Source organism: Hyaena hyaena, unplaced genomic scaffold, assembly GCF_003009895.1.
Source record: "Hyaena hyaena isolate Hyena2069 unplaced genomic scaffold, ASM300989v1 scaffold_63, whole genome shotgun sequence".
In the NCBI taxonomy this organism is placed as follows: Eukaryota; Metazoa; Chordata; class Mammalia; order Carnivora; family Hyaenidae; genus Hyaena; species Hyaena hyaena.
In genome coordinates, this window is record NW_024080695.1 from 653,659 (window position 1) to 678,177 (window position 24,519).

The following is a 24,519-nucleotide window of genomic DNA, read 5'->3' on the forward strand; positions in this document are numbered from 1 at the left end:
GAGGGGGCGGGCGAGGCAGAGGGGGAGCGGCGCTCGGGAGGGCGGAGTAAGGCGTGGGGGGGGAGGGCGCCCACACCCCTCCCCCTCCCCGCCGCTCCTTCCCCCTCCCCCGACGTAAACTGGGATCCCTTTCCCCTTGTGTCCGCCATATTGGACTCTAACTCTGGTCAGCGGCGGCGCCGGGCCCGGTGGACTCGCTGTTCCTCCCGCCCAGCGGCCTCCCCGCAGCTCCCGCCCGCCCGGCCCTCCCCGCCCGGAGGCGACCCCGCGTAGCGCCCCCCCCCGCCCTCGGCCGGCCGGAGCGCCCTGCCGCCGCCTCAGCCTCCCCGCCCTCCCCGCCCTCCGCCGCCGCCCGCGGCCCCGCGCCCGCTCCGCGCCCTCTCCCCGCCCGCCCGCCATGAGCCCGGCCGACGCCAAGCGCGGGGCCAAGCGCCGGAAGAACAAGCGGGGCGGCGGCGGCGGCTCGGGCGGGGGCAACGGCGGCGCGGGCGGCGGCAAGGCCGGCCCGGCGGCGGCGCTGCGCGGCTCCCAGGCCGCGGGCCTGGTGGCCCCGGGCGGCACGGCGGCGGCCAACGGGCCCCTCGGCGCGGGCGCGGGCGCGGGCGGCGCCGCCCCCGGAGGCTACTTCGAGGTAAGCGGCGGCGGGGCGGGGGCGGGGCGGGCGGACGCGGGCGGGCCTCCCGCCGGGGGCCGGGCCGCGCGCGGTAAGGAGCGGGCCCGGGCCGGGGCGGGGGCCGCGGGCGGCGAGCGCGGTGACAGGCTTCCAGCGGGCTGCCCGCGCCAGGTGCCGGCGTCTCCCGGGTGCGGCGCGCGGCGCCGCCCGTGCCGCTGCCCACCTGCGCGCCGCTGTCACGGACGCGGGGGTGGTGCCGCCGCGGCCCGCGCGGAGCCCGTCCTTGAAATTGCGGGTGTGCGGTTCCAGGAGAGAGAGGAGTCAGGTGACCAGCGGGCTCCGCTTCGGAGGCGCGCTCAGCGGGGGGTTCACGGCGCTGCCTTCTCGGTCCCTTGCGAGTGGCGACCGAGGAGTGCCTGCGCGAAGTTTTGCTTTCGGCCCCGACGCGGCGATTTGAGGGCGCCCTGACGGTCTTCCCCTGCTGGCTCTCCGCCTCCAGCCTCGGCAGAAGTTGTGGGGTAGTTGGCGGCCTGGTGTCAGACGCATGCTTGGTGCCTGATCGTACGCAGGTCGGGACGTGATCCCCCCGAGCCGTTGGGGGAAGCGGCCGGCGCGCGTCTCCGCCTGTGGGTTGCCGCACCTTTGTTCCGCGGCCGTCGCTGCGCTTGGGAGGCACAGTGGTGGTAGGAGGGCTCGCCCTCGACGTGGTCGTTTCCAGTCGCTCGCTTGGCTGCTGAAAGATGATGGACTTTGCGAAAGTTGGGTTTTTAAATTTTTTTTAATGTTTTATTTGTTTTTGAGAGAGAGAGAGAGACAGCGTGAGCAGGGGAGGGTCAGAGAGAGAGGGAGTCACAGGATCCGAAGCGGCTCCTGGCTCCGAGCTGTCAGCACAGAGCCCGACGCGGGGCTCGAACCCACGAACCGCGAGATCGTGACCTGAGCCGAAGTCGGACGCTTAACCGACTGAGCCACCCGGGCGCCCCGAAAGTTGGGTTTTTAGAACTGTTGAATTCAGTTCTTTTAAAGACATTTGCTATAAAGAAAAAGCCACATCAGGACTATTTGCGTGCCAAATTATGAGACGGAAATTGTTTTATGCAAGATTCTAAATATTGTGTTGGAATGATGTGTAGAGAGAGCACATAAATGATTGCGTCTGGTTCGGCTTTCTCATGCTTTTGCTATTGAGTGAACATACAGTAACGCATGTGTACTTTGGTTTTAGTTTAAAGTATTTTCAGTGTTCTCTGTTGTGTAAAAAGTGCAGTTATTGTTTGGGATCCTGGATCATAGCCCTGGACTTTATTCTACGGAGGTTACCCTTTTCCAGCACCCTGGAGAACAAAACAGGTATAACTGTTGGGATCAAGGATGAAGTTTGGGCATTTGGATCTTTGAGCTGTGAATTAAGGGTCGTGTTTGCTGCTGCTGTAGGAAGTCTGCCTATGCAAATCCTGTACAAAAATGTTGAAAATATTTGCTGTCGCTTGGTGTAAAATATACTACTTCTACCCATTCAGTAAAAACAACTTGGTGCTACTGTTGTTTCAGGTTTCAATAAATCCCATTTATTTTGCCACATTTAGCTGAAACAGTCTCTTTTTAGTTTATGATTTCAATCACAATAGTCAAGTTCATATATAACCATGTATCTAGTGTTATTTTTGACAGGACTGCCTTCCTCTGTTAAACTAGGAGTCAAGGTTTTTGACCATGATCCCCTGTGAGAAATAAGATATATTAAGACCTGTAGTGCCTGCTTCCTCTTACACAACAGAAGTTTTACAAAATGATATATATTTTTTTTAAACATTTTATTTGTTTTTGAGAGAGAGAGAGAGAGAGAGCACAAGCAGTGGAGGGACAGAGAGAGAGAGGGAGACACAGAATCAGAAGGAGGCTCCAGGCCTGCTGAGCCATCAGCACAGAGCCCGACCTGGGGCTGGAACTCATCAACGGTGAGATCGGGACCTGAGCCAGAGTCAGATGCGTAACTGACTGAGCCACCCAGGCGCCCCTATGAAATTATGTTCTGATATTCTTTGATCTTTTCTATTTCATTCCACTTCATTAATAAAATGGTTGTGGTACACAGAGTTACTTTACTGTGTACTATTGATTTGTGACTGGCACCCTGAGAACATTCTCTTTAAAGTTGTATTTTAAGTTTTTTCACTCATATGTGGAATTTGAGAAACTTAACAGGAGACCATAGAGGAAAGGGAAGGACAAATAAGTTACAGAGAGAGAGGAAACCATAAGAGACTCTTAAATACAGAGAACATACTGAGGGTTAATGGGGGGCGGGCAGGAGGGGAAAGTGGGAGATGGGCACGGAGGAGGGCACTGGCTGGGAGGAGCACTGGGTGTTGTATGTAAGTGATGAATCACGGGAATCTACTCCTGAAGCTAAGAGCACACCGTACACTATGTTAGCTAACTTGACAATAAATCATTAAGTAAATAAAATAAGGTATCTTAAGTTTTAAAATTTCTCCACAAGTATATTTGATAACAGTGCGTGAAAGATACCTATAGTGGCAGAGCTAAAAGTGTCCTTGACAACTGATCACAAACATTTTTACTGTAATTCTGAAACCTCTGAAGTATTTCCTCATAGATGGTGAGCTCTTTGGGGGAACCTTGTCTGGCGCAGAAGAGACACCCAAAGTAGTGTTTGTCAACAAAAGCAGAGTGGTACTGGCCTTGCATTTCTAGAAGCTTCTGATTGATTCCAGGGTTGTATCCTGTCCATTCTGTGTAGGGTCACCAGGGCAGAAGGCATCTGAGAAAGGAGCAGGAGAGGAAGCCCAGTCTGGATGCCCAGGAGGGCCCTGTGTTCTGGGCACAGCACCGAGTGTCACCCTCGGCCCACCTTCGTCAGGGCAGCTGCTCAGGCCCAGAGGGCCTTTGTGCATGTGGGTGGCTTCTGCACAGAAGTAAGGGCTGAGGGGTAAGTAGGAGAATGTAATGTAGCTTATAGAGTCTTTGGCCCACAACAAAACGTGGGTATACACACTTGATAGGCTCTGCACCCTCAAGCAATGTGTCAAACCTCCCGCCGCCTCAGTGTTCTGAGTGATCTGGCACTTAGCTCCTAGGGTTATTGTACAAATTAAATAAATAGTGCTTGGTGGCATGCAGTGTCATGTATGTACACAGTCATTATTTTCCAGGAGGCTGGGCTGGGCTTTATTAGGGACTTTGCCACAGGATGCTATTGATCAAGCTTTTCCCTCTTGTGGACTGGGAAAACAGTATGTGGTCAAGAAGAGTAGGCATGGCTGGGTCTTGGGCAAGCCCTGTTCTAGTAGCATTTTTTGGTGGTCTGCTCTGATACAACAGTAAAGGGTTGGCCCTGAAATGAAAAGCTGGTAGTGAAGGATATCATGAATATATCTCACTGTTTTGCATTTCTGTTTTAAAATATAATTTTCATAATGTTCATGATGTATTAAGTGAATAAGAAAGCTTATAAAACAGAAAATGTTTATATCTCATTAATAATTTTTTTAAGAAACATTTATTTATTTTTGAGAGAGAGTGAGTGTGAGCAGAGAAGGGGCAGAGAGAGAGGGAGGGAGACACAGAATCCGAAGCAGGCTTCTGAGCTGTCAGCACATGGAGCCTGGTGCGGGGCTCGAACTCACAGGCTGTGAGATCATGACCTGAGCCAAAGTCAGAGGCTTAACCAATTGAGCCACCCAGGTGCCCCTCATCAATAATTTTTAAAGATTCTATTTTTTTTTTAATGTTTGTTTATTTTTGAGAGAGAGAGAGAGAGAGCTCAAGTGGGGCAGGGGCAGAGAGAGGGGACAGAGGATCCAAAGCAGGCTCTGTACTGACAGCAGGGAGCCTGATGCGGGGCTCCAGCTAATGAACTGTGAGATCATGACCTGAGCCACCCAGGTGCTCCAGAGATTCTCTTTTTTAAGTAATCTCTACACACAATGTGGGGCTCGAACTCACAACCCTGAGATCAAGAGGCAGCCAGGCTCCCAGACAGAATAGAAAACGTTTGTAGTATGAACCCACATTTGTAAAATATCTGTGTGTATATATTTGCATAGGAAAGTCTGATGTGATATACATCAAAATATTTTGTGGTTGGGGTGCGTGGGTGGCTCAGTTGGTTAAGCATCTGACTTTTGAACTCAGCTCAGGTCTTCATTTCACAGTTTGTGAGTTCAAGCCCCATTTTGGGCTCCACACGTAGCCTACTTGAAAAAAAATATTTTGTCATGGAAATTCTGATGACTTTCTTTTTTCCTTTTTGCACATTCCTCAAGCTTCAAGACTTCTTTTCTCTTTTTAAATTTATTTCTGAGAGAGAGAGACGGTATGAGCAGGGGAGGGTCAGAGAGAGAGGGAGACACAGAATCCGAAACAAGCTCCAGGCTCTGAGCTGTCAGCACAGAGCCCAACGCAGGGCTCGAATCCACAAACCGTGAGATCCTGACCTGAGCTGAAGTCGGACGCTTAACCAACTGAGCCACCCAGACGCCCTGCTTTAAGACTTTTCTACAATGAGTACTACTTATGGAGCAAAAAGATGAGTGGTACTTTACAACCTGATCTTCCCAACATTTTTTCTTTTTCAAATAAAACTGATCTTGGCTTTTTCCACCTTTTAACAGTTAAACATTTAGGTATTATGTACAAAATAAAAATATTTATACCATCAGAATTCTGTTTTCTGTATGGGTGTGCAAAATTCATTCATACCCATATTATTTCCAAAAACCAGAATTCCTCTGTTATGGAAATTGACCCAATCACTGACCCAATTCAACTTGATTGACATATCAAGTTACATATAGTTTACACTCATGGAGGGCTCAAAAAGGAATTTAGAGCTGTTTTTGTAATGCTGTTAGAGATTTGTAAAAGGAAGCCATTTGGGGGTAAGGATCAAAGAACATTTCCAAACAGTGATATTAAAATTTTAAAGTCAGGGGGTGCCTGGGTGGCTCAGTTGGTTAAGCGTTCTACTCTTGACTTTGGCCCAGGTCACGATCTCACAGTCCTGGGATTAAGTCCTACATAGGACTCTGCTTGGCATTCTCTCTCTCCCTCTCTCTTTACCTCTCTCATATCTCTCTCTTTATATCTTTATATCTCTCTCTTCCTCACTCTGTATAAATAAATAAATCAGAGAAACCTGTCATAGTGTGGGGGCATTTGTAATAACATAAATCCTTTTCCTTGCTGAAAAGGTGGCAAGAAGGAGGTGCTGTGTGTAAGTTTAGAGGCCTTCCTATGGCACATCCATACCTAGTTAGATGGAATGGTTATGGATCTTGAGGTACATTGGGGTGTGTTGCAAAAATTGCTGCCATGATGAAATGAAGTTCAGTCATAACTTTCTCACTAGTTCACATTTGCCTTAGTGACCCGAGGAAGTATGTCAGATGAAGATCTAGAACCTTGTGTGCTTTAACTAAGATTAACAATTTGGTGCAGCTGCGGAGAGCACCTGTGTAATTCAGTATTTTATGCATGTGCACACCCATGTAACCAGTATACCAAGATCTAGAATATAGATATAGAATATTCCCTGTGACCTAAAATGCCCCCTTGTTGCCCTTTGTGGTCATCCACCACTGTTCCCCTGCGTTTGGGCTGTATTTGAATTTCTCGTGAGAGTGCTCTGCCGGTGCTCTTTGGCTAACATTGAGGTGTTGTTGACATGGCAAATCATCATTGTTTTCTTTTTTAAAAAATACATATTTTTAAATGTTTATTAATTTTGGGAGAGGGAGAGCACAAGCAAGGCATGGTGCAGAGAGAGAGAGAAAGAGAGAGAGAGAGAAAGAATCCCAAGCAGGGACTGCACTGTCAGCTCAGAACCTTGTGTGGGGCTTGAACTTGTAAACTGCAGGATCATGACTGAAGCTGAAATGAAGAGTTGGATCCTTAATCAACTGAGCCACCCAGGTGCCCCATCATTATTCTTTTTCATGGCATACACCTTTTTCCATTGTGTGAAAATACCACAGATTATCCATTCTAATATTGATAAACATATAGATTATTTTATTTACTTTTTTTTTTTTTTTCAGCTAGCCTCTATATGCCTCACGGGGCTTGAACTAACGACCTTGAGATTAAGAGTCGTGTGTTCTTTTTTTTTTTTTTTAATTTTTTTTAATGTTTTATTTATTTCTAGGAGAGAGAGAGAGAGACAGCGTGAGCAGGGGAGGGTCAGAAAGAGAGGGAGTCACAGACTGAAACAGGCTCCAGGTTCTGAGCTGGCAGTCAGCACAGAGCCCGACGCGGGGCTCGAACCCACGAACCGCGAGATCACGACCCAAGCGAAAGTCGGACGCTTAACCGACTAAGCCACCCAGGCGCCCCAAGAGTCGTGTGTTCTACCGACTGACCCAGCCAGCCATCCCAAAGTTATTTTGTTTTATGGCTGATATCCACATTCCTGTACATATCTTTTGGTGGACATGAGTAGTGGAGTATATAACCATATATATCTGGAGTGAAATTGCCACGTTAACATGTAGTTTGACTTTAGTAGATACTGCCAGGCAGTTTTTTAAGTGGTTTTATTGTATGCTAATCAAAAAATTTAAATGTAGTAAAATTGGTATTTTAAAACGTACAGAACTTTGGATTGAACACATATATAGATTAGTATAACCACTACCACTGTTAGGATACAGAACACTTTCATTACCCACAAAAGCTCCTTTGTGTAATCCCTATGAGATCATACTCTCTTCCACCCCCTAAACTTTTGGCCGCCTGTACTTTGTTATTATGATTGTATCTTTTGGAGGAGTCATATAAATGGAATGATATAACCTGTAACTTTTTGAGGGTAGTTTATTTCACTAAGCATAATCACTTTGAGATTCATTCTAGTTGCATATACCAATAATAAATTGTTCCTTTTTACCACTGAGTAGTATTCCATTGTATGGATATACCACAGTTTATCCATTTTCCCAATGGTGGTCATTGAGGTTCTTCCCAGGTTTTGGTGAAAATGAATATAGCTGCTATAAAAACATTTGTGTACAGGTTTTTGTATGGAAGTAAATTTTCATTTTTCTATAGTAAATACTAAGAAGTGGGAGCTGGGTCATCTGGTAACATTTATAAGATACTGCCAGACTTTTTCAGAGCGGCTGTACCTTTTTTGACTTTCCACCAGCAATGTTGAGAGTTCCAGTGACTCTGCATCCTTGCTAGCACTACTTGTCTGTAGTTTTTATCTTAACCGTTTTAATAGGTGTGGTTTCAATTTGCATTTCCCTAATGACTACTGATATTGAACCCCTTTCGTGTGTGTTTGTTTGCCATTCTTATATCCTCTTGGGTGAAGTGTTTATTCAAGACTTTGACTATTTTTAATTGGGTTGTGTATTTTTCTTGCTTTTGAGTTTTGAGAGTTGTTTATAATTCTTGATAGAGGAGTCCCCTTGTTGAATATGTAATTTGCAAACATTTTCTTATAGTCTGTAGCTTGTCTTTTTATTCTTGAAAAAAAAATAATTTTGATGAAGTTCAGTTTACCAGATTTTTCTTTTATGAATCATACTTTTTGCTGTCATATCTGTGAACTCTTTGTTTTATAAAACCTCAGGTTATAAAGATTTTTTTCCCTATGCTTTCTCCCAGAAGTTTCGTGGTTTTACTTTTAGATCTGTGATTCATTTTGAGTTAGTTTATATATGTACGAATATATATATTCATATTTTTTTCATAGGGATATCAGGTTGTTCCAAACCTATTTGTTGAAAGGATATCCTTTCTCCATTGAATTGGCTTTTCATCTTTGTGAGAAATCAGTTGACCTTATTTGAGTGCGGATTTTTTCTGTACTCTGTGTTCTGTTACATTGAGTTATGGGTCTGTTTCATTGCCTATACCACGTCTTCATTACTGCAGGTCTTAAAATTGAGCAAGGTGATTTCTCCAACTTGAAAGGAAAAAAATACATTGGCTGTTTAGTTGTTTTGCTTTTCCATACATTTTAGAATAAGTGTGCCTATATTTACAAATAATTTTTCTGGGATTTAAATGGAATAGTCTTAAATCTTTAGGTCAGTTTGGTGGGAAATTGACACATTTATTATGTTGAATTTTCCGATCCATGAAGATAGTATGCATCTCTATTTGGTCATCTTTGATTTTTTTTTAATTGAGATATAATTGACCTATAATTCATGTTTGGTTTCTTTCATTGGTGTTTTGTAGTTTTCGGCAGATGGATTCTGTACATGTTTTGCTGGATTTACACATAAGTATTTCATTTTTTTCAACCTCTGTAAATGGTGTTTTTTAAAAATTTCTGTTTCATTTATTCATTACTAGTATATAGAAATGTAATTAAATTGTGTGTGTTTACCTTTTGTCTTTTGATCTTGCTAAAACCATATTCTGGGAGTTTTTGGTGGATTCATTGGTATATTTGTAGACAGTCATTGTAGCTGAGTAGTGGTTTTTTTTTCTTTCTTGTTTTCCATTATGTATGCCTTTCTTTTTCTTTCTTCATTGCACTGGTTAGGACTTTTGTACAATTCCTTTGTTCCTGATTTTAGGATGAAAGCATTCTGTATTTCACCATAAAGTATGATGTCTGCTGTAGATTTTTGTAGATGACCATTATCAGGTTGAGGAAATTCCTTTCTACTTCTAGTTTGCTGAGAGTTTTGTTAATAGATGTTGAATTCTGTCAAATGCTTTTTTAAAAAAATTTTTAATTTTTTAAGTTTATTTTTGAGAGTCAGAGAGAGACAGCATGAGCAGGGGAGGGCCAGAAAGAGAGGGAGATACAGAATCTCAAACAGGCTCCAGGCTCTGAGCTGTCAGCACAGAGCCCGACATGGGGCTTGAACCCACGAACCATGAGATCATGACCTGAGCCGAAGTTGGATACTTAACCGACTGAGCCACCCAGGCACCCTGGTCAAATGCTTTTTTTTTTTTTTTTTAAATATTTTTATTTATTTCTAGGAGAGAGAGAGAGAGACAGCGTGAGCAGGGGAGGGTCAGAGAGAGAGGGAGTCACAGACTGAAACAGGCTCCAGGCTCCGAGCTGGCAGTCAGCACAGAGCCCGACGAGGGGCTCGAACCCACGAACTGTGAGATCATGACCTAAGCGAAAGTCGGACGCTTAACCGACTAAGCCACCCAGGCGCCCCTCAAATGCTTTTTTGAATCAAATTGATATGATTATGTATTTCTCTTCTTTAGAATGTTAATGTGGTAGATCACACGTTGAACCAGTTTTGCATTCCTTGAATAAACCCTGCTTGGTCATGGTAAATCACTCTTTTTGGTTGCTGGATTCACTTTAATATTTTGAGTGTTATTGCATTTGTTTTCATGAAATGTATATCAGTAGTTTTCTTGTACTGTTCTTGCCTGGTTTTGGTATTACTATATTGTTGACCTCATAAAATAATTTAGGACTTGTTCTTTTCTCTTTATTGTAGTGTGTGCTTTTCAAAGAATTGGCTCATTTTGTCTAAGTTGTTGAATTTATGTGTAGGGTTGTCAGTAGTATTCCTTTATTTTTGTTTTTTAAGGTTTTATTTAAGTTTATTTATCTTGAGAGACAGCTTCTAAATGAGTGAGTGAGGGGAGGAGCAGAGAGAGAGGAGAGAGCTGAAATCAAGAGTCAGACACTGAACTGAGCCAACCAGGCACCCCTTGATTTTATTTTTTAAGTTATCTCTACACCCATGGTATGAGTCAAATTCATGGCCCTGGGATCAAGAGTTGCATTCCCCATCGATTGAGCCAGCCGGGTGCCCCTGTAGCATTTCTTTATTACTCTTTTAATAGGTCTGTGAGGGTCTGCAATGACATTCTCTTTCTCATCCTTGATATTGAGAATTCTTTCTTTTTTTTCTACTAGAGATTCCTTAAGTTTTTCATCTTTTTGAAGAACCAGCTTTTTGTTTGATCCCCCACCATCCCCGTTTTTCTGTTTTTGATTTTGAATTTATTTTAACTCCGCTTTATTTCTCTGCTTTTGTGCTCATTTTGATTTTTCTTTTTCTAATTCCTTAAGATACAAGCTTAGATTATTGATTTGAGACCATTCTTCTTTTCTCTAATATATGTATGCAGTGCTATAAACTCCCCTGTAAGCCATGCTTTTGCTGTAACCTCCTGGACTCACAGGTTATTTAGAAGTATGTTTCGTGTTATCATTCTGTTACTGAGTTCTAGTTTCATTCCAGTATGGTCAGAAAATGTGCTTTGTGTGGTTGTAATTCCTTTTTTTTTTTTTTTTAAGTTTATTCATTTTGAGAGAGAGAGAAAGCCAGCGCTTGCTCACCACATGTGGGGAATGAGCAGAGAGAGAGAGAGAGAGAGAGAGAGAGAGAATATCTCAAGCAGGCTCTGTAGCGCTGGGGCTGGAACCCATTACTATGAGATCACGACCTGAGCCTAAGTTGGACGCTCAGCCGACTGAGCCACCCAGGCGCCCCTGTATGATTTTAATTCTTAAAAAAATTTAAGGTTGTATGGTCTGTCTTGGTGAATACTACTTATGTGTATACAACATATATATTCTGCTATTATTGAGAGGAGTGTTCTCTGAATGTTATTTAGATCCAGGTGGTGATAATGTTTTTTGAATTCTTTTATATTCTTGTTCATTTTTTGTTTGATACTAACATAACCACTCCAGCTTTCTCTTCATTATTATTTGCAAGGTATATCTTTCTGTTTCTTTACTTTTAACCTGCTCATATTATTGTGTTTGAAGTGTGTTCCTTTATAGAAAGTTATGTGATTTTCATTCATTATTTGTATTCATATTTTTACTTAAACTATAATGTGTATGTGAAATATACTTAGTAACTAGAGGCCTTTTTTTCCTGAGCCTAATTACTAGTTGAGTATCTATTTGGTGTTAGTATGGGTTGATTCTGCGCATTGTATAGCTTTCTTTATTAGACTCTTTTTTTTTTCATCTTTATTTTTGAGAGAGAGAGAGAGAGACAGAATGCGAGCGGGGAAGGAACAGAGAGAGAGGGAGACACAGAATCCAAAGTGGGCTCCAGGCTCCAAGCTGTCACACAGAGTCCAATGTGAGGCTTGAACTCACGGACTGCAAGATCGTGACCTGAGCCTAATTCAGAAGCTCAACCGACGGAGCCACCCAGGCGTCCTTTAGTGGACTCTTGACCCTGTAGAGGCCAGCTTTCTGAACTCCTTTGCTGGAATACACTAGCATGGAGACACAAGCTGTCTTTAGAGGGACCTTGATCAGTATGAGTTGGAATCAAATAATTTGTGTCTCATGGGCCTACAAAGCATTTATTTATTTATTTATTTATTTATTTACCGTAGAAATCAACTTTAGTTTCTAAACTGTCTTAGAGTAATTACAATAATATATGTGCCATTGGATTATCCCATTTCCTGTGGAAATTGACTTTTCCTGTTTAAGATTTTTAAATAATTTCTGCACCCAATGTGGGGCTTGAACTTACAACCCCAAGATCAAGAGCTGTGTGCTCTATCAGTTGAGCCAGCCAGGCGCCCTGACATTTTTCTCTTAAATATTTTGAGTACAATATAAGTTACATCTTGAAACTGAAGGAGAAATTGGGGAATTTAACTTCTTATGGCCCAGGATTCTTTTAATGACCTTTTTATTTTAGGGGCACCTGAGTGGCTCAGTTGCTTAAGCATTCGATCTCACAGTTCATGAGATCGAGCCCTTAACTGGGCTCTGTGCTGACAGTGCAGAGCCTGCCTGGGATTCTCTCTCTCTCTTTCTCTCTGCCCCTCCCCTGCTCGTGTGTGCATGCACACACACACACACACACACACACACTCTCTCTCTCTCTCTCTCTCAAAATGAATAAATGAACATTAAAAAAATAAAACCCACTTTCTACTTTAGAATAATTTTAGACTTACAGAAAAGTTGCCAAGTTACTATACAGAGTTCCCACATTCCCTTCAGCCAACTTTTTCTTTCTTTCTTTTTAATTTTTTAAAATATTTTCATTTATTTCTAGGAGAGAGAGAGAGAGAGAGAGACAGCATGAGCAGGGGAGGGTCAGAGAGAGAGGGAGATACAGACTCTGAAATAGGCTACAGGCTCTGAGCTGGCAGTCAGCACAGAGCCCGACGCGGGGCTCGAACCCACGAACTGCGAGACCATGACGTAAGCGAAAGCCGGATGCTTCACCGACTAAGCCACCCAGGCGCCCCTCAGCCAACTTTTTCTAATGTTGATATCTTATATAACCTTGGTGTGTTTGTCAAAACCAAAAAATTTTAATATTAAGAAAATTTAATGTTTTAAAGTTTTATTTACATTTGTGAGAGAGACAGAGACACAGACATTGTGCGAGCAGGGGCAGAGAGAGGTGGAGACAAAATCTGAAGCAGGCTCCAGGCTCTGAGCTGTCAGCACAGAGCCCAATGTGGGGGTTGAACTCACGAGCCACGAGATCATGACCCTGAGCCAAAGTCAAATGCTCAACCGACTGAGCCACTCAGGCACCCCATAAAATTGGTACAATATTATTGACCACAGCCTTTATTATTCATTTCACCATTTTTTCCACTAATGCTCTGTTTCTATTCCAGGACCGAGTTTAGGACATCACATTACATTTAGTGGCCCAGAATTTTAGTTTTAATTGTTTTTAGCAGCCTCATCTATGGAATGGGAAGATTAATTTTTAGTTTTCTGAAGGAAGTCCTACAAAAAACTGAATAATATTTATGTTTAAAGTGTGATAGTATTTTATATTAATGCCAAAATTCAGTGAAATTGTTAAGTAATAGTTTGCTGCAATGTAATTCTTTTTTTTTTTTTTTTTTTTTAAACCCCACTGTTGAAAGTAGCCCAGCCGGGTAAACATTCTCTACAAATTCTTGTTGAGAGGCTAGTCTCCTCTTTAGACGCTAATGAAGGAAGGTGAGGCCTTGTCACTGCAGGTGCGTCCCTGGCTGATGATCAGTACAGCTTAGAGAAGAGAGTCGCCAGCCCTTGCCAGAGCTGGTCGGTTGTCTTGGATAAAGAAATCCCATACATGAATTCTGGACCATGCTTATAATACTGTTGTTGCTTGTTTTTAGAAGCATAAAAAAACAGCATTGCTTATTAACTGGCTGAAATTGCAGCTACTGTCATTGTTTTCCCTTCTTTAAAAGAATAATAGGTCAGTTATATCTCCATTTAAAAAAGGTTGTTAGAAAAGTTGGATCTGTCAAGCAGTGATTACGGTTAAACGCCTCTGCACACGCTGCGAGTTGAACTGTTCTCCGTTTGCACGCTTTGCAGGTACCCACGCCAGTGTCGTGGTCGGAATGCTGGCATCGGCAGATTGTGAACTTGCAGAACTGTAGAACTGGACAGGCAGCAGCACGACACATATTTTTGCTGAGACCGTATTTGCTAGCTGGGGAAGCTGAGGCCCAAAGAGTTGAGCTGGGAAAATGCCTCTAATTGTCCCGATCAGCCTCTCGTCTTGCACCTTTCAGCTCCCGGCGGTGGTTATCCCCGTGATCGCCCAGGATGCGGGAGCCCTCCGTTACCCTCGTCTTCCTCACTCCCATCGCTGTCGATACATTTTCTGTAAGCTCGTCTCTGGGAGCGAGCTCCGCTCTACACTCTCCCCCCTTTCTGCACGTACCTCTGCCTGCTTGTCTGAGCATTGGGGGCGCTTTCCTCGGACGGCCCCTGAGCTTGCTCTTCCATGCCCCGCCTGGCAGCCTCTCTGGCCGGCCGAAGGGAGAGGACCTCCTCCTGGCTGCTGCTTCCTTCCCCTTTGTTGTGCTGCTGCAGTCGCCGCCTGTGTCTGGCCCTGTAGCCGTCACGCTGTCCTGCTTGTGTGCTGTGGCCCTGTCCCTCTCCCCTCCGTGCCTGTGGTGGCGCTGGCTCTGCACAGTGTTTCTTTCTCTTCTTCACCTGGTTAACCGCGGCTTCTTTCTCCGAGGCCATGGGCTGTCCCTCTGGGAAGTGTGCCTCCTTCATCCTAGGGCAGGCTGTCGCCGCCCTTCTGGGTTCCCTGGAGGTCTGTCCTTAGCTCGGCCACAACATGTAGACTGGGTTGTAATCCCTAGTTTATTGGAATGTTTGCTTCCAAACCCTGCTCTGTGGCTTACTTGGCACTCGGCGCGTGCTCACAGAGCATTGCTCTGCGCTCCGGTGCAGTTGACGTGCGCTCCGTACTTCCCGCTTTCCTTTCTTTCTGAAATGTGTTGTCCTCTTTGTCTGGTAGGGAAGAGAGCATTGTCCTCTTTGTCCAGAGGCGGCCTTCTGTCCCAGGGGTTCTTAACCGATAGATCTTAGTGAATCTGTTAACCCACGGACACTCAGCGGAACATTTATGTGAGTACATCATCTCGAAGTCTCCTCACAACCCCTGTGTTTGTTCTTTCTCTCCTGGGTCTGGAATCTTTCATCCTTTATTGGGTTATTTTTCTTAGCATTCAGATGTTTAATTTCCCATCTCCCTTCCCCCTTAGTCCTTCTGTGACCTTGCTTCACTGCTCCAGGTACCTTTCACTCTGACGTTGTCCTGCCTGTTGCCACCAAGTAACTTGAAATACTGGTTAATGGTATAGGTTAATACTGGTTGCTTCTACTTTCTTTATCCTCAGTTCCTATTTTACTACCTTATCCATCTGCCACTTGAATCAGCCTTCCCAGAGATGATTAAGTGATCATATTATCACCAAATCGTGTTGTTGTTCAATCCTGATGTCCTTTGAGCTTGTTGCATTTGATCTTTCTTATATACCCCTTTCTGGAAGTCTCTTTTGCCTTCTTTAAGTGGCACTGTCCTGGCTTTCCTCCTCACCCTTGGCTTTGGTTGTGCTCACTTCTTTCTTTCTTCTTTTTTTTTTTTAACATTTATTTATTTATCTATTTATCTATCTATCTATTTGTTTCTGAGAGAGAGAGAGAGAGAGAGCGTGAGCAGGGGAGGGTCAGAGAGAGAGAGAGAGGGAGACACAGAATCTGAAACAGGCTCCAGACTTTGAACTAGCTGTCAGCACAGAGCCCGACGTGGGGCTCGAAGTCATGAGCCCATGAGATCATGACCTGAGCAGAAGTTGGACGCTCAACCGACTGAGCCACCCAGGCACCCCTGTGCTCACTTATTTCTACCCTTAAGACTCTCACCTTGATGCAGGTGATTCTACGTCCAGTTCTTCCTCCCAAGTTCATTGTTATACTTGATAATTTTAGCATATGGTAGAGATTTCTGACAATAGCGACTGGTCTGTAACATTGGGGATATATGTACTTGCTTACTGAGTGATGGTTGAGGCCTTTTCCCCTCATCTCTGGCAAGTGAACTCAGCCTGTCCATGTTTAGACTAAATTCTTCTCTTCACGTTACAGAATAGTAGTGTGGTTTGTTTACTAATTTATCACAATATGGTTTTTTAATTAAAAATTTTTAAATTTTATTTTAAAAAATATTTATTTTTGGGAGACTGCAAGTAGGGGAAGGACTGAGAGAGGGGGACAGAGGATTCGAAGCAGGCTCTGCACTGACAGGCTCACAGAAGTGAGCCCCATGTGAGGCTCAGGCTCACAAACGCAGAGATCATGACCTGAGCCAAAGTTGGATGCTCAACTGACTGAGCCACCCAGGTGCCCCATCAAAATAAGTTTGTTTTAAATATTTTCTTCTATTTTTATGTATGTATGTATTTTTAAAATGTTTATTTTTGAGAGAGAGAGAGGGAGAGATATCATGAGCTGGGGGGTGGGGCGGGAAGAGAGAGAGGGAGACACAGAATCTGAAGCAGGCTCCAGGCTCTGAGCTGTCAGCACAGAGACCAACATGGGGCTTGAATTTACAACCCTGAGATTAAGAGTCAAATGGTCGACTGACTAAGCCAGCTAGGCACCCCTCAAAATAAGTTTTTGCCTAAAGATGTATGTGGTTGTGCTTTGGACACAGTTTCTGTATCTGTCAGATACAGGTAAGATTGCTAGGTAATCTTCAAGATCTTTTCCAACTTTGTTATTTTTTTGATTGTCAGTCCTTTGGTCACACACTTTCAGAGATTACCCATCGTCTACTGCAGGGGTCCCTTAAGTGAGGTGTGCTTGAGCGGCACACTCAGAGTAGGTAAGGTGCTCCCTGCTGCCGCGGGAAGAATGCGTTAGTCCTTCCATTTTCCAGGAAGACATAATGCTTAACAAACCCTGTTACGTGGATTGCGATTGGCGCCCGCCCTTGCTCTGAATTGGAGTCAGGAGTCTTGCATCATTGCTGAGGTATCCTGAGGCAAGAGAGGAAGTGCGTTCACTTACGGCGTGTTGAAGCCCATGACAGTGAGTGCTCATTAAGTATGTTCATGAATTCTGCTGTCTAATTTTAATTAAACTGGTCCTCACAAAATAGTCTCCCAAGAAACCCTGGATTGAAGACAGTGCCAGTAATGAGAGCATATGGAACAATCCGGAGATTGATGGCACCACTGCTGCTTCCTGCGTAGGCTCTTCAGTAGCCACATAATGAAGTTGGGAGAGTGATCTCAGCAGAGCCGAGAACCGACTCTCAAAGAGGCTTGGAAGTGTGGAGTTACGAGGCAGTTGTATTAACGGTGAGCCCTATCCAGAGGGGTTGTCTGCCTTGAAATGTTAGGGAAGGAGAGCAGTGAGCCCTTATAGTCAGCAAAATGTTTACAAACCAAGAGAGAAACAGCTGTGAATTCTGTATCAGTGTTTGAAGTTCTCTGTTACTCAGTTTAGTACTTGGTAAAATTTCATAAAGCTTCAGGATGAATTCCTGAGGTTTTACATTTCTGAAAGGGTCAATTGCAAAAGCAGCTCTAGCTAATTGCACAGACAGACATGTAACCTGGAGAATTAGGAGCATACGGCATTACTGGAACGACAGATGAAGCAGGTCTCTGGCCTGGGCTCCTGAGAGTGACTCCCAGAGGGAAAGTACCGCATTCAGCTGTGGGCTTGGTCAGGCCAATCTGCGGCGCCTGCTGCACTTACCCAGCGCCCAGAGACGGGGCAGCCACCTAGCACTGGGGAAAACTTGTTCTCCCGGGGGGGGGGGGGGCGGGGGCCAAGAAGGCCGAAATAGTTCATAGGAAACAAGATGGCACCAAAATAAATACATTACTTTATCAGCAAATACTTTTGGAATATTCATAGAAAGTATTGCAGGAGGTTTGGGGCACCCGGGTGGCTTAGTCGGTTAAGCGTCCGACTTTCACTCAGGTCATGATCTCGTGGTTCATGGGTTTGAGCCCCGCATTGGGCTCTGTGCTGACTGCCAGCCCAGAGCCTGGAGCCTGTTTCAGAGTCTGTGTCTCCCTCTCTCTCTGACCCTCCCCTGCTCACGCTGTCTCTCTCTCTCTCTCTCTCCTAGAAATAAATAAAACACTAAAAAAAAAAAAGTATTGCAGGAGGTTTAAAAAATTTAAGTATTAGAGTAAATTATGATGAACACATAATGGGGGTTTGCTCTGGGGTGAAGGAAACACATGCTTTTTTTTTTTTTTAAGTTTATTTTAAGAGAGAGCATACAAACAGGGGAGGGGCAGAGGGGGGGGAGAGAGAGAGAGAGAGAGAGAGGGATTGAGAGATTGAGATTCTCAAGTAGGCTCTGCGTTGTCAGTATGGAGCCCAACACAGGGCTGGATTTCATGAACTGTGAGATCTTGACCTGAGCCCGAACCAAGAGCCGGACACGTAACTGACTGAGCCGCCCAGGTGCCCCCACACATATGCTTCCAAACAGGGTTTGTGTAGGGTCCCCTCCCTAAGGAGGGAGAGGAAATTTCAAGGTAACCTGCCTATGCGCCTATGTGACAACATCCCTCATGACCTTGTGAACTGAGACGGGTTTGTGTGTGCTACCATATGTGGGAGACAAAGAAGCAGAAAATGTTTTTTTTAAAACTACGCCACATGACATTCAGGGCTCAGTTCTTTGGGTTTGAACCCAGCTGAGCGGCGCCGGAGCAGTAAAGTTGCTTCCTGGAAATTAAACCCTCAGTGTCTCTGCAGAGAATCCTGCTGCCGTTTCCAGCTGTGCTTCCTGTAGACTCAGGCTGAGGACTCTGGTGTAGTGTGTGTGTGACACTGAATAGCCTAGAGCATATGTATTCTAAAGCGATTTTTAAAAAAGTTTTAAGTAATCTCTACATGCATGTTGGGCTTGAACTCAACAACCCTGAGACCAAGAGTCGTATGCTCTACCAACTGAACCAGCCAGGTACCCTGAAATGATTTCTTTAATTAGCAGGGAGTTGTAGAAAAATAAGATATAATCAGTGATGGAACAGCCACTGTAATTTATTTAAAAAAAAAAAAGATTTTTGGGTAGGGTAGGATGGCAGAAAAAACAGCACATGTAAAGTTTATTCACCACGTGATGCATAAATAAGTTCTTATAGCAACGAATTGAAGCCAGAATCATATAAGGGATCAGCCTGAGATGTAATGAGATGGAGAATAACTACGAAAGTATTTGGCAAGACACAGAGCGTTGTTGGTTGTCTTGTGACAAAATTAAAAGCACTGCCAATTCTGAAGGTTTGCGTGTTGTTGTTTTTTTTTTTTACACAAAGACAAGTGGTCTAAATTTGCTGATCTTTTCTGTAATAGTAAGCGGCTTTCAGTAGAAAGCTACCTAGCAAATTCAGTGTTTTTGAGAAAATAAACACTTAATCTGCCCCCTCAAGGTAAAGTGACATTTTAACAATGAGTAGAAAATTGCTTTTTGAAAGAAACTCTTGCTGTAGAGAGCGTCTTGAAGGTGGATGCTGAGAGTTGTTTTGTTTTGTTGCTGAGAATAATGTAAATAGGCCTCTTACTGCACGCTGAGACTGGGGGTGAGATTGTTACACTTTCTACAAAAGCTTTTTGTAAAGTTTACTCTTGCGCTTATTAAAAATACAAAAATGCGATGCCTTCTGATTACTGTACAAACAGAGGCCTGTGAGGAAGATAAACATTGACTAGCTGAGGGGGCTGGGTGGTCACTCGGGTCCCTTAAGAGTTCGACTTCAGCTCACATGATCCCCGCGGTTCCGGAGTTGGAACCCCCGTCTGGTTCTCTGTTGTCAGCGCACAGCCCCTGGAGCCGGCTTCGGAGCCTCTGTCCCCCCTCTCTGCCGCTTCCCTGCCTGCGCTCACTCTCTCTCAAAAATAAGCACTTAAAAATTATGACTAGCTGAATTTCAACAAAAATCTGTGTAATTGATTGATGGGATTGAAAATCGAGCATGATTTAGTAAGTGCTAATGACGTATTTCTCCCATTTAGATTTGTGTATAAAGGGGAGGGACCTTTTTCAGCAAAGACTGCTGGTAAAACCAGCTTGCTTTCTTTTTTAAAAAAATTTTTAATGTTTTATTTCTGAAAGAGAGAGAGAGAGAGAGAGACTGTGAGCAGGGGAGGGTCAGAGAGAGAGGGAGACACAGAATGTGAAACAGCTCCAGGCTCTGAGCTGTTAGCACAGAGCCCGACGCGGGGCTCGAACCCACGAACCGAAAGATCACATGACCTGAGCTGAAGTTGGACGCTTAACTGACTGAGCCACCCAGGCACCCCAAAACCAGCTTTATTTTTTTTTTTTTATTTTTTTTTTTAATTTATTTCTAGGAGAGAGAGAGAGACAGCGTGAGCAGGGGAGGGTCAGAGAGAGAGGGAGTCACAGACTGAAACAGGCTCCAGGCTCTGAGCTGGCAGTCAGCACAGAGCCCGACGCGGGGCTCGAACCCACGAACCGCGAGATCATGACCTAAGCGAAAGTCGGACGCTCAACCGACTAAGCCACCCGGGCGCCCCCCAAAAGCAGCTTTCTAAGTAATTGAATTTATAGTGCTCCAAAGATCTGGTTTTAACACAAAGCATTATACCAAGATTTTGTAAAATGATAAAGTACATTCAATCACACTGGCTTACTTAAATTCCTTCTCATAATTCTTTGTGATATAAAAATGTTTTTCAGTATTGTTAATAAGTATGCAAAAATGATTTCATTTTTAAAAACATGTGTATTTTTGAGGGGATGAAGGGACAGTGGATACAAAGCAGGCTTTGTGCTGACAGCAGAGAGCCTGTTTCAGGGTTCGAACTCACAAACCCTGAGATTATAACCTGAGCTGAATCCAACTGAGCCACCCAGGTGCTCCCAAAATGATTTCATTTTTATCTTATTGTATGTTTTTCTTGTTTTGTGTATTTTTTATTGTACGTAAGTTACGTTCATCAACTGCGTCCGAATGCCTTCTTTGTTACTGCTGAGAGAGAAAGGCTGATCTCAAAGCCATGTTCTCGTGCCATGCCTGGAGGTACAGCCTGTTATGTGGGTGGGGGTCGTGCACTCAGGTCTTCCTAACGGAGAGTCCTTCCAGAGGAGTCCAGCTGCTGGTGAGTGAGGAAGACCTCCCTCCAGCTGGGTCCCCTCCTCCTTTCTCCCTTTACTTTGTATTTTCTCATTCATCGCATCTGGACCTTGGCTACCTATCTCTGCTCTCCAGGAAGCTCCCCCCCTCCTTTTTCTTTTCCTACTGCCCTTTCTTTCCTTCTGGCTTTGCCTCCTGAGAATCCTATTTTTCTTTGTTATTCCAGGTCTGGCTTGTTTCTGCCTTCTCCATTCAGCTTCCCCTGATTCCCTCCCAACTACAGCAGTTACCTTGAACGACACTGAACACATTTGTGTTTACCTATGCATTTATGGCCTGTGGCATTTATTATAGATTGGAAGTCTGTTGAATGGAGAAAAATTTTAAAGCATAGTACCTTGTTGAACGCTAATAAGTTTGTTGAATGAATCAAATGAGATGTAGAATTAGAAACTTTTTTAAGTTGTTTAAAAAACTTCACTATAACATTTGATATGTAGAAATTTTCTACCATGTGAATTTAGACAGTCTAGCTAATTTAGTCCAGATTTTCAAAAGTGCTTAGTGAAACATTCTAGACCACCATTTCCCACAGCAAGGTGTGAATGCACTTACCAGGTTACCACAGTGTAAGGGAGAATCACGAGGGGCATTACTGTGAAAAAGGAGGAGTGATTATTTGAGGGATTGGGACTTGGGTCTTAGGAGGTAACTGGCTGGATACGTTTTCTTGTGTACAAAGTCAGTTCCAGATTTTGTTTGATTCTGGAGTGTGGAAGATAGCGTTGTCCTCCCTTTCTCGTGGCGTGGAAACCCATGATTGGGTAGGGCTAAGTCTTCAGTTCACTCTGGGACTTGAACACAGTTTGTTTCAATATTGTCCCAGTTACTATTGAAACACCCATGGGTTTACTCATCAGACTCTTGTAAAAGAGCCAGCTAATCAGAAAGAAACTCAAGTGTGGGGCTGAGAAATTGTAGTAGAAATTTTGTTGCTAACAGTGGTAGACTGTAACTTTCTAAAAACTGAATTTTATTTAGCAGTAATACAAAAGCAGTTCAAAAGGGGTTTATTCAGTCATATTTAAACAAACTGTTTAATGAGCTTAGTGCTATTTGTCAGTTTTTTTATTTTTAAAAAACATTTTTTAATGTTTATTGTATTTTTGAGAGAGCGAGCAAGAGAGAGCATGAGTGGGAGAGGAGCAGAGAGAGAGAGGGGGAGACACAGAATCGGAACAGGCTACTACCGGCTCTGAGCTGTCAGCACAGAGCCCGGCACAGAGCCCGACGCGGCTCAAACTCTGAAACTGCGGGATCATGACCTGAGCCAAAGTTGGATACTTAACTGACTGAGCCACCCAGACACCCCCTATCTGTCACTTTTAGTAGTGAGAATTCTGGTGTTTAACATCCTGAAATACTCTTTCTTAAAAATGTTTATTTATTTTTGAGAGAGAGAGACAGAGCACGAGCAGGGGAGGAGCAGAGAGGGAGACACAGAATCCGAAGCAGGCTTCAGGCTCTGAGCTGTCAGCACAGAGTCCAATGCGCAGCTCAGACTCACAAGCCATGAGATCATGACCCGAGCCACCCAGGTGCTCCACATCTTGGGGTCCTCCTGAGAGCTGTGAGGAAGACTCAGGGTGTACCCGAGATGTGTCTTCCTTCATCATATATTTAGAACCTCTGTTATGTCAGGAGTTGTTCTTGGCACCGAGGACACATCAGTGAATAGAGCACACAGATCTCCCCGCCCCTTTTCATGGGAAGAGACTGTGAATTAATGAAGTGGTAGGATGGTGAGCGGTGAAGTAGGGTGTGTGGGCATGATGCTTCCAGGGTTAAGTGGGGGGATCAGGGAAGGCCTACTGAGCAGAGACGCAGAAAGGCAATGAGGGAAGAAAGCTGTGTGGACATCTGGATGAGAGTGTTGTAGACAAAGGGTGTCAAGGCCCTGGGACTCCTTTATAATTGTAGCCAATCCCACTGCTGTGAGAGACGCTTTCGTAATCAGGTGGACTGAAATATTGTGTAGAGTTTGGTCACAAAGTCACAGGTTTCTGGATGGTCCTCTTCATAAGTTCATCCTTAGAATTGTAGGACAGGCATATTGTCATGGTGAGCGTAATTTGATTTCATCTCAGTTAGATGCTCTTGAAAGTGGAGCTGTATTCTTAGGGTCAGATGCTGGATAACTCACATTCAGCTGGAGGTTTTCACACCGCATATTAAATAACAGACGCTTAAAGCATGGCTTCTCATCGTCACTTTTGAACGTCTTCTGAAATAGTGACTGATTTCTCAGTAGCCCAGCACTTCAGCAGCAGTGTGTGGAGTCTCTGGTTGCCGTGTGCTCGTTCTAGGGGCCAGTTAGAGTCTGTGCTTCTTGGACAAACCGGCTTGGATTCCCACCGGCAGGGTTGAATCCGTTGTGTTCAGGTCTTCCATTTGTAGGAAAGCAGCACGTCTGTCAGCCATTGCAGACTTGGTCATTTGAAGTCCGGAGAGTAATCCTGGGCTGAAGAAGCGACTCTGAATATCTTAAGAGTTTTGATGATGTGCTCTAAACCAGACCTCCATGTTTTTCTCCATATATTAATTCTCTGTGCTTTAAACATTTCCTGAGTATTCCATACACTGCGTAAGGACAGTAGACTCTTGTTCCCTTCGTCTGTTACTCCTCCTTGCGGGGGTCGTGGCATAGTCTCTGGTGTGTGACACCTCAGTTGAGGCCCCCAGGCCCCTCTCTTGACTGGAATGGTTGAAATCTTTTCCGCCCTTCATTACTCAAGTCCTGGTGATGCAAGAGAGAAACCTCCCCACCTTTGGATGTAAGGCCGTGTGCAGTTTGGAAGAAGGTATGCGCAGTACCCACTGGCGTGGGACTTGGAGGGCTCTTTCCGAGAGCAGGGCTTGGCTAGAGGGGCCCCCGCGGGCTGGGAGCCTTGTTCTAGCCAAGTCTCACATTCAGGCGGGCTGCGTCTGGTCGTCTCCCAGATCCAGGTGGCGCACTCTGCGGGCTGACCACACCAGTGCCTCATCCTCTCCCTCCGGCCCCTCCCCTCCCCGTCCTGCTCTCTCTTGTAGTCAGGGTTTTCAGATGGCAAGAAACAGAGGGCCACTCGGTTTCACCTCGAGCCTTGCCGTACATGGGCAGCGGTGGCCCCCTGCCTGTGCCACTGCTCCTTCTCGAGGTGAGCTGGCTTCCCTGAGCTGCGCTTCTGGCGGGCCTGCCTCGTCTCTGGGGTCTGCTCTTTGGTGACTCCGCCTGCAGTGGCCCGAGTTCTTCCTTTCGCAGCCTCTAGTGATTTCTGGCTGATCTCGCTTTGTATTTTGATTCACATTTCTCAGAAGTAGACCAGAACGTGTTTTTACGCTAGGTGTCATCTTGGGTCCCTGGGCACACTGGGGTGGGCTGCCTCTCCTCCTTACCTCCCACCCCTCCATAGACATGAAGGAGAGGGCAGGGCCTGGGCTACTAAGCAGGGGGAGACTGTGAGGACACTTTCCCTGACGAGAGCCACCTTGCAGACAAGTGAGGAGACACATACCTGTTAGAACAGTGC

At 44.8% G+C, this 24,519-nt stretch overlaps 1 protein-coding gene across 6 annotated transcripts in view; it reads left to right on the plus strand.

The window, feature by feature from the left end:
- Window positions 1-560: 560 nt before the first annotated feature.
- The window catches only part of FAM193A (family with sequence similarity 193 member A), a 164,376-nt gene continuing 140,417 nt past the window's right edge, over window positions 561-24,519 (plus strand). For 2 of the 6 annotated variants that reach the window (XM_039232071.1, XM_039232072.1), the window contains exon 1: window positions 561-631. The gene's annotated coding sequence lies outside the window, so the exon portion shown is untranslated. Of the gene's footprint in view, window positions 632-922; window positions 939-24,519 lie in introns of those variants that run through there. The other 4 variants (XM_039232074.1, XM_039232075.1, XM_039232076.1 and 1 more) reach the window with 3 other exon arrangements.